Source organism: Camellia sinensis, chromosome 1, assembly GCF_055761805.1.
Source record: "Camellia sinensis isolate YWXY chromosome 1, ASM5576180v1, whole genome shotgun sequence".
NCBI lineage: Eukaryota > Viridiplantae > Streptophyta > Magnoliopsida > Ericales > Theaceae > Camellia > Camellia sinensis.
Window position 1 is genome coordinate 181,877,002 of NC_138961.1, and position 12,194 is coordinate 181,889,195.

The 12,194-nt window shown below is 35.8% G+C and overlaps 1 long non-coding RNA gene across 1 annotated transcript; it reads right to left on the minus strand.

Moving 5' to 3' along the window:
* Nucleotides 1-258: 258 nt before the first annotated feature.
* On the minus strand, nt 259-2,256 carry LOC145790412 (uncharacterized). Its single transcript, XR_014329083.1, has 4 exons — nt 1,804-2,256; nt 1,614-1,672; nt 1,409-1,481; nt 259-628 (listed from the first exon to the last, which is right to left on the minus strand). It is a non-coding gene; the product is annotated as an uncharacterized LOC145790412 (long non-coding RNA).
* Between the last annotated feature and the right edge of the window lie 9,938 nt (nt 2,257-12,194).

Genomic DNA, 12,194 nt, shown 5'->3' on the forward strand with positions numbered 1-12,194 from the left:
ATGCGGTTTGCGGTTTGTGCGGATAGGGTTCGCGGGTGTGCGGGCGGTTGCGGGCGGTTTGCGGATTGAACTTTTTTTCCAAAAAATTATTTTTAAACCTTTTTTTTCTCCCATTTTGTCAATCTTTATTTTGAACCTTTTTTCTCATATTTTCTAAAATACTCCAACATTAATAATTAATGAACTAAAACTTATAAAAAAAAACTTATAAAATAAAAAACACAACAAATTCAATTCATAACCTAAACAAATCATTCAAAATCTACATTCTATCATTAACTTGCATTCATCCTATCCTACATTCATCATTCATAATCCAAATAAGAAAATCCTACATTAAAAATTAAACATTCATCCATCCTAACCCAAAAAAAAAAGAAAAAAAAAGAATAATTCTTCATTAGCTTACATTCATCCAAAATGCCAAAAAAAAATAAAAATGCATTAAGTTACATTCATCCAAAACCAAAACGCAATTAAAAAAAAAAAATTGTCAAACTTAAACTTCATTCAATACAAACCCACGAAATAAAATTGAAACACTTCTAAAATATCAAACTTCATCTTCATGAATCATATCCAATTCAACTTTAACAAATTCCAATTCCATGCATTTGGTTGATGAACCCTACACAAACAAATTGAAAAAATATAAACTTTAATCTTCAATTATAAATAGTAAGAACTGAAAAAATAAACAAATGTCTATATATTGGAAGTACCACACAAATAATTTCATATAATCTTCATTCACTCGTAAAGTTTTTCATTATTTGTTGGAAGTACCACACAAATAATATCACATGATATTTTGATATCTTATTTTATGAAATTATTCTATTTGATATTAGGAACATTTCATTTTTATTTATTTTTTTCGTTCATGCATTTGGAATGCATTCTCAAATAATTATTATTTCAAGAGAAAAAAGCTTCGAAAATTTAAAAAACAATGACAATGCCTATCTCTAATGCAAAGACATCAATTCCCAAAGGTAGTGTTCAATCTCTAGAATGGAGTGGAATGGAATGATCATTCCATCAAATACTTCATCAAGAATATGATTCTATCCAAGAAATTGACAAAAATAGCAAGGAAAAAAAAAATCTGAATTAATCAAAAATCTGAACACAAAAACAAAAACAAAAATTAATCAAAAATTAAACAGATTCAAACAAACAGATTTAATAGATTCCAAAAATTAATCAAAAATTAATCAAAAATTAATCAAAAACAGATTCCAAAAACAAACAGATTTAATCAAAAATTAAACAGATTCCAAAAATTAACCAAAAACAAACAGATTCAATAGATTTAAATAAAACAAACAGATTCCAAAAATTAAATAATCTGAATTCCAAAAATTAATAAACTAAGATCAAATCAGAGATGAGATATCAGATTCACCTGTGATGTGAAGTAGATCGGCTGTGCAGTGTTCAAAATCGGTTGTGCGATGATGAAAAAAATCAGAGATCACCTGCGAAGAGTAGATCGGAGATGAAAAAAAATCATAGATGAAAAAAATCTGTTCCTTTTCTGTTGTTCATCCACGATCGAGAGAGAGAGAGAGAGAGAGAGAGAGAGAGAGAGATTGAGAGAGAGAGCTCACCTTTGAAGCAGATCGGCTGTGTGATGATAAAAAAATTCAGAGATCACCTGCTAGATCACCTGTGAAGTAGATCGGAGTCGGAGATGAAAAAAATCAGTTTTCTATTGTTCATCCACAACAAATCAACGATCGGACAACAAATCAACGATCGGGAGAGAGAGAGACAGAGATTGAGAGAAATAGAGTTCACCTGTGAATGAATGAAGTAGATCGGCTGAGAAGGAGAGTGATCGATCGCCGATCGGTCTGTGTGTGCACACTGCTGAACCGAGGAGAAGAGAGTGAGGAAGAGAGTGAGATGTGACTCAGAGAGAGAGTGAGTGAGTGAGGAGGAGGAGATGCCGATTAGGATTAGATATTAGGGTTTTTTTTTCCTTTTGTTTTGTTATATGAGTGAGTTGGTGAGTGAAAGAAATATGGACGGTTAGATTTGGTTTGGAAGGGAAAAAAAAAATAAAAAATTAAATTAAATGCGGGCGGGTTGGGCGGGTGCGGTTCAAACCCGCAACCCGCCCGCAACCCGAAATTCATATAAAATCCAAACCGCACCCTACCCTAATGTGTTTGCGAAACCGCCCACATGCGTGCGGTTCGGTTCGGGTAGGGCGGTTTGAGCGGGTCGGATGACCCTATGCCCAGCCCTAGCACCGAGTCAGGATTTCCTAAATTCCCCCATAAAAAATATTTAGGTGGCGACTCTGTATCTGGCAAAGCAGTCCATGTTTGGCACTTCTTTTCAAAAAATCTGTTTCTCAAAACGATTTGCCGGATTTGGACTCTTTGGTTCAGATTAAGAACCGTGACACAAATTGAGTCCGAACTGTAGTAGCGGGGCCCCACACGGGCGCGTCTACAATAAGAATTATATAGATCCTTTCAAAACCCCCTAATATTTCAAAACTTGTTTCTTTTACTATACTACCCTCATATATATATACATATATATATATATATATATTAGCTCTTCTGTAAAGTCATCCTCACAATATATTTCAAAGTAAAATTTTACTTTGAATCCTAGTAAGCTTTACTTTGATTCGGAGTAAAATTTTACTCTTAATCAGAGTAAAATTTATTATGATTCAAAGTAAAATTTTATATCGTTAAGCACATATATTGCTTTAGAGGTAAAATTTTACCTTCATTCTACCAAACAAAAACAGAGCACATACCAGAGTAAAATTTTACTCTCATTCTGTCAAACAAAAATAGAGCACATACTAGAGTAAAATTTTATTTTCATTCTGTCAAACAAAAATAGAGGACATATCAGAGAAAAAAAATAGAGAAATAGAGAGACAGAGAGAGAGCACATATATTGCCTTAGATTTGGTTTGAACCAAAGCAAAATTTTACTGTACGAAAAATAGGCCATGATGAGGAGACATAGAGAAAAAGAAGGAGAGAATATAGATATGAGATGATAGATCTCAAATCTGCCATCATCAATCTCAGATCTGAAGTCTTGGCCGTTAAGGACGATGATGGTGGCATCGAATGGCGCTGGTGGTTGAGATGCTAGTGGTGAAACGGTGGTGGCGATGGTGGTGACAAACAACATCGATGGTTGAAACGGTGTTGGTGGAGATGACAAAGGTGGTGAAAACGATGACAGTCGTGGTAATCGTGGTGGTGGTGGTGGTGGTGGTGGACAGATCTCTTAAAACGAGATAGACGGTGGTGGTGGTGGTGTAGGGGTAAATTTGTCACACAAAATATAAATCTGAAATTTTTTGTCCTTTGTATAAGAGTTTATAATTATGATGGGGTTTTGAAAGTATAAATTTTTTTTTTCATCCTTTTAACAAGAAAATGAAGGTAAGAGGGGCTTATAGCCAAATTTTCTATTTTTTTAAAAACAAAATTCACTAAATAAAAAAGAGGAAAATACAATTGGATGGTAACTTCAAAAAATAATTATAGACTCATGAAATTTTTTAATTTTTAATATTTATAAAGTTTATGATTTGTAATTATTGTTTTGAAAATACTACTGACTTGATATTTTAAAATTAAAAAAAAAAAAAGAACTCAGTCAATTTTGTTTTTGTTTTTTTGTTGTTTCATAGATTTTTCATAAGTATTTTACTTCTAGATGCATTTAGGTTAAGTACATCTAAAAATAAAAACAAAACAACAAAAATATTATAAAAAAAAATTAGTAAAAATAACAAAAAAACCCAAAAGCTAAATGTGAAAATTTAAAACCTAACAATATCATTTGGAGAGGCTTCAATGACTTTTCAAATACAAGAGCATGAAAGAAGTAATGAAAATAAATGTTATGAGCAGTGATTCTCAAGCCAATTATACATTGAACCCGGCTAAGTTGTAAATCATTCATTAGTAATTGATTGTACGGGGCCATGACAATGCATTTTGGAAGAGTAACACAGATGTGGGCTTTGGCTATTTAGTGGGTATTGTAGGCATAATTTCAAAAATGTTATTTACAGAGTCTATTATAGTTATAAAAAAAGAGAACGGCAGACTATTTCAATTAACAAGGTCAAGTTTGGCTAACAAAAAAAAACACACTTATTTCATCTTTTTATCTTTTTTGGGTCACATCAATCAACATCTTCTCTCTACTTTTTCTACACATAATATAAAAAAAGTCAAAAAGTACACTTATTTAATCTTCCCAAACTTAGCCCAAGTCTCGTATTTGTAGAAATTTCTTTTAATGACAAAAGTTAAGCGTATGCTAAAAAAAATAACATGAATGATGTCAAAATTTAAAATTAAATTCAAGTGAAAAGGGTTGTGGCTTTGTATTTGGAACTCAATTATTACACAAAAATGAATTATGAGAAGATATTTTTAATTTATTGGACAATAGTTTATGCATAATGTGATTTTGACATATGTGTCTTTATTGTGGAAACTACATCAACTTGTTACATGGGACTTTACTTCTCAGTCAAAGCAACCCATGACTAATGCAAAAAGTTGAGATTGTGACACAAAACAACCAATTAATTGAGGATTTTAATATTTTCCACTATTGACTCCATCCAGGCCTCTCTAAATGATTGATACATGTAATAACTTTTGTGAAAAAATAAAATTAAAAATTTGAGATTAAAAAAAAAAAACACGACTCATTCAATTCTTCCTTATAAAAATTTTAAAATTTCTCCACAAAAATGAAATGGTGGCAATCAAATCAAATCTATTTGGAAAAAGAAGTTTCATGCATGGTTGGAGAAGGGGGGATTCTTGTTCAATAGACAAATCGCCTCATGATATTTTTGTATTTAAAAGTTATATTGTTTCGTATTTTGTTTTGAAACCACCACCCCCCCTCCTCCCACACAGACACACACACACACACATATATATATATATATATATATATGTTGTTTTTAACATAAAAAAAAAAACTCATGATGTACTAAATTTAAATAATTTCCCATATTTGCATATACTCTTCCAGAGGCAAGCTGTATGGTTAAGTATCTAAAATTTTACTTGTTAGGAAAAATGAGTTGTACCTCTTAATCATTTTTGTTGTATTGAAAATTTCATTTCACTAAGTTTGTACTATAATTTTTAGCTTTGTTGAGATCCATGACAAATACCACTAGTTGAAGATTCAATATGGCGAATCCGAGCTAAAGTGGAGATTTGAAGAACAAGAAAAACTTGATGATGAAAGGTAAAATCATGACTTGCATTCACATATCATTCAAGTTCTATGTTGTTAGGTTTTTGAATTGGGTTATATAATGAGCTTATATATATATATATATATATATTTAAATTTAATGTAACCTATAAACTAAAATACCTAGTTAGCTTGACATGTAAAATCCGTAGATGGTTTTTATTTATTTATAATTTTCTAATCAGTGCATTGTCCCTTTTACAGCTGGACCCACTATTGGAGGGACAAACACAGGATTTGGTGGACAACCTTGTGCCTGTGGTCCTCTTGGTCCATAAGGTGGTATATTTGGGACTAGTTGTCCCTGAGGTACAGGTTGCTGTTGGGGGTGTAGGTAACCCCTTTGAGCCTGTCTTGCGAAAGGACCCGCGAAAGGTGTTGGAACAGGTGTTGTGTCCCTTCCATTTGTAAGAAAATCTTTTAACCCCCTGGGTTTAAATTCGAATAAGGGATTAGTGAACCCCCTCGTGCCAGGTATGGCTTCGAACATGGGATTTGGAATCATTCTTATACAATTTTCTTGTATTGGGCCAGATCCACCAATTTGCATGGCTTCACTGTTAAGTACTGAGGCATTTTGACCTGCCATAGACCTCGAAATAGGTTCGTACCAAGATTGAGGTGATGGTCTTTCATAGTTCTGATTACTAGTTTGACCATTAGAATGTCCATTAACTTGCATAGGCTGTTTGTCTCTAGCCAATCTTTGTTGAGGGACAGTTAAAACTTCCTCCACGTGTCTTGCGTTTGTTGGTTGGTGGTTATTCATTCGATCCAAAAAGGATGTTGCCCACCTTTCCATCGTGTTCATTAACTGCTGTCCCATGGCATCTACTAGGCCACCCCATGGATTTATTGGCTGAGTAGATGGAACAGTGGATGGTCCAATTCCTTGGTCTCGTCCAATATTATGAACATGTGGTACTTGTTCTGAAGTGCTGGTCTGTTCGACCATAGATTCTAATAAAATAAGAGTTTCCACAGGATGTGTTATCACATTATCCTCTAGATTAGGTATCTCTACCTCTCTTTCCACGCCTTCTTCCAAGCGTTCAATTTCTGCTTGTCTCCTACGTCTAGCCATTTCAATTAGTTCCACTGGGCATGCCAAAAATATATGTTGGCTTTTTGGCTTTTGAAGGATATTTTTGTAATTGCGAGCGTGCCAGCAAGGATCAATCAGTCCTTATAGAAAATTAATTGCCAACCAATTATCAGACGATTGCGTTTTAGTTCTTTTAGCCTCAATGAAGAAGACTTTTACTGGTGGCTTCATTTAGGAGAATTAAACAAGATAACCATTAAATGAAGAACAATTTGAAGCATTTCATTAAAATGAAAAACTTACAATGGTCCAAACTCCGCCTCATAGAGGTTTACAGCAACAATCTACTACTTGAAACTACTCCTATGAATGAAGTGCAGTGCAAGAATTTAAAGTACAGGAATGTAAAGAACAGGAAATGTCAGACTGGAAATGTAAAACTGGAAAGGAAAATAAGTAGAACAAGACTGGTTTTTTGGATCTGAGTCTAGAGCACTTTTTGTGGGCCTTCTCTACTATTTATACTTCTCAAGAATGACCATCAAACTGCATTTCTAACCGTCGAACTGCTCCTCCATGATCGCTGATCATGTTGCCTTATAATTAGCTCCACTATGCTATCACTTGCAGTTAGGCTTCCCTCTTAAATTTGAATTTAAATGTGAGTAACCGTTGAAGCCACATCACCTTGCATCTCTTTGTTGATCCACTGCTACTCAGATCTCGTAATAACCAATACTAACTGCCACGTGTACGATCAGGATCGAAGACTTGAATGGTCTTCCTGTATTACTCTTATTCTACCACGCGTCGAATTGTAATTGGCTTGTACAAAATATGTAGCCAACAATACCATAACAAGAAAATGATTTAGATTTTTCTTATTCAATAGTATCTCAATTACAAGTATTTATACAAGTTGTTAGAGCTTGTTATGACAAACTCTTAACTTACTGTATCTAACCAACTCCTACATGTCTCTCACTAAATAAACCACTTCTCTCTAGCTCATTACTCATGCCATACACTTGTATGCAACTGTAGTTGTGACCTTGTCATTCTTTAAGTATTTATCTAAGGCCTAGATGCACCCTCCCCCTCCCCCTCCCCCCCCCCCCCCAAAAAAAAAAAAGTTATAATTTTTTTTGGGGATTTGGTGATAGACCCCTCACTGTCTAATTTGTTTTTCAAAAGGACAAGAATTATATAGATCCTTTCAAAACTCCCTAATATTTTAAAACTTGTTTCTTTTACTATACTACCCTTATATATATATATATATATATCAGCTCTTCTATAAAGTCATCCTCACAATATATTTCAGAGTAAAATTGTACTTTGAATCCTAGTAAGCTTTACTTTGATTCGGAGTAAAATTTTACTCTAAATCAGAGTAAAATTTATTATGATTCAAAGTAAAATTTTATATCGTTATGCACATATATTGCGTTACAGATAAAATTTTACTCTCATTTTGTCAAACAAAAATAGAGCACATACCAGTGTAAAATTTCATTCTCATTCTATCAAACAAAAACAAAGCACATACCAGAGAAAAAAATAGAGAAATAGAGAGATAGAGAGAGAGCACATATATTGCCTTAGATTTGGTTCGAACCAGAGCAAAATTTTACTGTACGAAAAATAAACCATGTTGAGGAGATATAGAGAAAAATGAGAGAATATAGATATGAGATGATAGATCTCAAATCTGTCGTCATCAATCTCAGATCTGAAGTCTTGGCCATTAAGGACGATGATGGTGGCATCGAATGGCGCTGGTGGTTGAGATGCTCGTGGTGAAACGGTGGTGGCGATGGTGGTGACAAACAACATCGATGGTTGAGACGGTGTTGGTGGAGATGACGGAGGTGGTGGAAACGATGATAGTCATGGTAGTCGTGGTAATCGTGGTGGTGGTGTAGATGGTGGTGGTGGTGGTGGACAGATCTCTTAAAATGAGATAGACAGTGGTGGTGGTGGTGGTGGTGGTGGTGGTGGTGGTGGTGGTGGTGGTGGTGGTGGTGGTGTAGGGGTAAATTTGTCACACAAAATATAAATTTGAAATTTTTTGTCCTTTATATAAGAGTTTATAATTATGATGGGGTTTTGAAAGTATAAATTTCTTTTTCGTCCTTTTAACAAGAAAATGAAGGTAAGATGGGTTTATAGCCAAATTTTCTATTTTTTAAAAAACAAAATTCACTAAATAAAAAAGAGGAAAATACAATTGAATGGTACCTTCAAAAAATAATTATAGACTCATGAAATTTTTTAATTTTTAATATTTATAAAGTTTATGATTTGTAATTATTGTTTTGAAAATACCACTGACGTGATATTTTAAAATAAAAAATAAAAAAAAAACTCAGTCAATTTTGTTTTTGTTTTTTTGTTGTTTCATAGATTTTTCATAAGTATTTTACTTCTAGATACATTTAGGTTAAGTACATCTACAAATAAAAACAACTGTAGACGTCCTCGAACGCCCCCGGGAGGAACGAGTCCCCCGTCCCGTTCATTTAGGCTCACTACAGTTCGGACTCTCAGATTGTCACGGTTCTTAATCTAAACCAAAGAGTCCAAATCCGACAAATCGTTTTTGAGAAAACAGATTTTTAGAAAAGAAGTGCCAAACATGGACTGCTTTGCCAGATACAGAGTCGCCACCTAAATATTTTATTTTTGGGAAATTTAGGAAACCCTGACTCGTTGCCTAAGGCCACGTGTCCGTCATCACCAAAGTTGCCTCGGCTCAGGAACTTGGGTACGATTGGGGAAGGTCACTTCGTGAGCACCCCCGCTCGCCCGATCAAAGATCGGCCTCTACTAACCATGATATCTATTTTTGAAAACATTATATGTTCTTATTCCGGTTATTAGCCTAGATTACTATGTGATGCGCACAGCATACAAGTATAGACTGGATCGCCTGAATTGGAACAAAACATTTCATGTTTGTTTGTTTGAAAATGGTTTGATGGTGCTACTCGCAAGTAGGCTAAGACGTGGATTTGCCACCCTCAGGTGGGCTTAGAAAACATGATTTTGCCACTATCTAGTGGGCTTAAAACACACATTTGATGAATTGTTCCAATTTAAGTAACCCAACCTTCACCCACAGGCATTCAGGCAGTTATATCACATAAGCAATTAGCCTCATGGTAAACAGGCTATCATGGCAGTCACTCACACGCATGCAAGGATGCTAAAGCATAAAACTTACCAAGTACTCCAAGCCAAAACAGAAGCTAGGTTAGAAATCCATGCATGATCCTAACTATATAGAAATGCCTAATGCAACACATGCAAAAATGTAACTATAGCAGGCTCGGCTATTCTAAACATGGCATATGAAATGCTACAGCTAACATGTATTCAACTTGGAATTGAAAATACAATGCAGTTAGTATGATGCGCCGAGCCCGGTGCATGCAAAACAGATGAATGAATGCAAACATGCTATCATACTGTATGCTAATTGAAACATGCCCTAATCTAACCATCATAAGCGGGTAAATAAAAGAGAGAAAGACGTGGGGTTGGAAGACATACATCACACACACGAACACTTATTACAACATTGCCCTCGCGCAGAGGGTCCGAATAAATAATATACAGTCCCGAATAAATATTACAGTCCAAATAATTACAAAATCCTAATTAATTAACAAATTAAACTAGGTAAGCTGTAAACTAGCATGCAAGCTAGGGACTGCCTCGACGTTGCTTCGGATGATGAATGATACATGTCCGGGTTGCTTTGTGCGGAAATCCACTGCGATGCCCCAATTAGCCTCTGTTTACAATTTTTCTTGGAATGCGTGCCAAGCTCCGGAAGGCTGCTGACTCTTGATTTGCTGTAACAGAGAGCAAGAAAGGGGCATGGCAAAGTATTTTCACATATGTGTGCTTGACTACTCTTTAGGGAGTGTAGTCCTCGATCCTCGTGCTACCAATCACGCATATCGATGCATGATGGCCAAGGAGTCGAATTGCACGACTCAATATGAAATGAATCCACATATAAATACAACAAAACCAAAACTCCGTCATGGATAATCCGGAGTGTCGGTGACTGGGAATTGAGACACGTTCCGTCACTCGAAGTACGAAACGTCCCTCGTTTCCCATGCTCGGGCTAACCCCTATCCCAAGCACAATGCAATATGCATGACATGCATGAATGCAACTAAGATACAACTTAACATGCACAATGCTATGAAATGGCATACACGATGCACGAGGTAACATGGCATACACAATGCTCTAACATACAACCTAGCATACGCAATGCTATGAAATGAAATGGCATACACAATGCACAATAGACTTACACTAACATGAGTGGACCTCAGCGATACTCACATCAGTAGCCATTAGATGAAAATGAGACACTCGAGATGTGTGCACACGTGCACGCAAACCGAGGACCGAACCTAAGGCACAAATGCCACTCTAACAAAGCATGGCAAGGCACGAAATATGGCATACAAACATGCAAGTTTCAGCACTGAAATGTGATGCAAAATGATCCCGAAACATGGAAACATGGCACCCGATGCATGAAATGAGACCCGAAACATGAAATTAGGTACATGGAATGACCTATGGCTATGCAAAGCATGCATTATTTGAAAACAAAGTGTGAAGAAAGAATCAAGATAGTCCCAAAACAAGCATATTTACAGTTTTGAGCAAGGCCAAAAGGTGAACACAAATAGGGCTAAGTTAACATGCAAAAATGGCCCCAAAAGAGAGATAGTGAAGCAAGTAGCATCTTCTGGCCCTAAATGGCCAAGATCCCTTCAACAAAGTTGAATAGGGGCTCAAAATGAAGCACTTTATAGTTTACAGCAAGCCACAAAAATAAACACAAGTATGACTAAACTATTGTGCAAGAAATGGGCCAAAAGGGAGACAAAGAAGCAAGTGATGGTTTCTGGCCTCAAACAGAGGAGGGTCCTTCAACAAAGTTGAAGAGGGATCCAAAATATGGTGTTTTATAGTTAGTGACCAAACCCAAAACAGTGCACATGCAAGCTTAAAATACTATGCAAAATGAGGCCTAAAAAGAGGTTTAAACACAAAGAGCAAAAAGGGGGCTCCAAACAGCAAAGGTCCCTTGATCAAACATGAAGAGGGGGTCAAAATAAGGCTATTTACAGTTCGGACCAGAGCCCAAAAATACAAGCACAAGGGGCTAAAAAAACATGCAAAAAATAAGGCCAAAAGAGGGATAAAGAGGCAAGTGACAAAAGGAAGCCTCAAAAAGTGAAGATCTCTTCAACAAGAAGGGCTCAAAATAAGCCACTTTACAGTTTAAAACCAAGCTCAAAATAGTTTAAAAATAGGCCTAAAATACTATGCAAGAAAGAGGCATACAAGAGAGGTAAAGAAGCAAGTGGTAGCTAGAGACCTTAAACATGGAAGGACCCTAAAACAAACATGAAAAATACATCAAAACATGACTATTTTTAGTTAGGGTTGGAGCCCAAAAATGGAAGCAAGTATGGCTTAGAAAGCATGCAAAAGAAGCTCAAAAAGAGGGAAAGTATTTCTCACCCTTGTAGACCAAACTTCAACAGCCTCTTGGCTTGAGAAAAGGTGCTCCTTGCCTCTGAAAAACAGCTCCAAGTGGCTGGAATGGATGGTGGTGGTATAGTGCTAAGTGGTGGTGTAGAAATGGTATAGGGTTTGGGAGATTTTGAGGATTGGAGTGTAGAGAGAGAGAGAGAGATACAATGTGGGAGCCTCAAAGCAAATTTTGTAACCCTTCAGATGGGAACTGGAGGTGCTGTTATATAGGCAAAAGAGGGGGGGAAAGAGGGGGGGAAAAAGGGGGGGGGGAATGAAATTCAAGTTT